Genomic DNA, 1,776 nt, shown 5'->3' with positions numbered 1-1,776 from the left:
CTCAAATTTTTGGAAATTATAAATAAAAAAAAAATAGTGTCGGACCAATTGGTAAATGTTACTTTTATTTTGAGTAACAGGTAGGGTTAGTTTCAACTTTAGGCGGGTGTTGTAAAGTATTATGGGTTTGGCCATCAATATTGTATTTAAATCAGAACCGTCCAATTTAACCAATATATCTAATTACATAATCACACTTTTTTTTTTTTTGATAAGCAAATAATTGAATTATAAGGAGTATAAGGTGTACTCAACCCTTACAATTCGGAGAACCTCCATTATATACTATGGAGGCAGGCTAATGGATCAATACACCAATCAGAGAACTTATAACAAGAATTGTTCCCTATACGACCTATAAACCAAAACCACGTAATAAAAATAATCTGATCCACTATGACTGACACATTAGCAACAACTCCTCTAAACATTGTGTTGTTTCGAGCACGCCATAAACTCCACGTGGTAGCTAACCAAATTAGATGACGGCCTTTAGCATTTTTATTAGTCTTCACCAAAGCCCCAAAATTGTTGAAGTGGCTCCAAACCTCCTCAAAATTTATATAAGTCACTTTCATCCACTTAAAAATATTATTCCAAACACGTAGTGAGAAAGAGCAATTAAAAAACAAATGATTAATGTCTTCCTCTTCTCTATAACAAAAAGCGCAACACCATTCACGATGATTAACAATAATCCCTTTCCTCACTAAAGCCATACGGGTCGGTAATCTTTCTAATAATAACCTCCATCCAAAAATATTTACTTTTGATGGAACATCATTCACCCATAACTGATTCAAAGCATGCACAACATTCTCATCTACTATAGTTGATTCAACACTATTTAGAAGGAATTGATATGCCGAATTCACAGAAAAATTACCGTTATGATCTGGTATCCATCTCATGCTATCCATTTTGTCCTGCTTAGGACTAATATCGGCCAACAAATACAATAACTCTTCTGCTTCTTCTGACTCGGTTGAAGACAATGTTTCAGCCCAACAAATATTCCAAAACCATTTTCCATTATGTTCAAAACCTGTGTCTGCTACTAAACAATTTGGCATAGAAGTTTTAATATATAAAGCTGGATATAAATCCCTCAAACAATCAGGTCCATACCACTTGTCTTTCCAAAATCGAATTGCATTCCCTTGTCCCAGCACGTTACTTATATTTGATCGGAACCATTCGCCATTATCTTGTCTGCCTATCTTCAATAAATCACGCCACCAAATCGATTGTCCTCTACCTACGCTAACCACCTGATCCAAGAAATTTGAATACAAAGAGCCATATCTATAAGCAAGCAACTTGGACCAACTAGAATTTGGTTCACAAATCCCTCTCCATTTCCATTTGCTAAGTAAGGCTTGATTAAATAAATTAAGATTCTTGATGCCCAACCCTCCTTTTTCTTTAGGGAGACATATAGTATCCCAACTCACCCAACAAATCTTCTTGTTCTCCGAACTCCCTCCCCACAAAAATTTCCTTTGGATATTAACCAATTCTTTTAAAACACAAACCGGGGCTTTGAAAAAAGAGAAAAAATAAAGTGGTAAACTCGATAACACCGAATTTATGAGAGTAACTCTTCCACCAATTGATAGATTACGACTATTCCAACTATTAAGACGATTTCTCATAGATTCCACAATAGGATTCCAAGTTATCTTTCTCCTTGGGTTGGCTCCAACTGGAATTCCTAAAAAGCGGAATGGAATGGAATCCACTTCACAGTGAAGGAAAGAAGATGCAGCTTCTAAA

This window comes from Trifolium pratense, linkage group LG5 (assembly GCF_020283565.1).
Source record: "Trifolium pratense cultivar HEN17-A07 linkage group LG5, ARS_RC_1.1, whole genome shotgun sequence".
NCBI classification, from domain to species: Eukaryota; Viridiplantae; Streptophyta; class Magnoliopsida; order Fabales; family Fabaceae; genus Trifolium; species Trifolium pratense.
Note: the sequence above shows the minus strand (reverse complement) of the source record.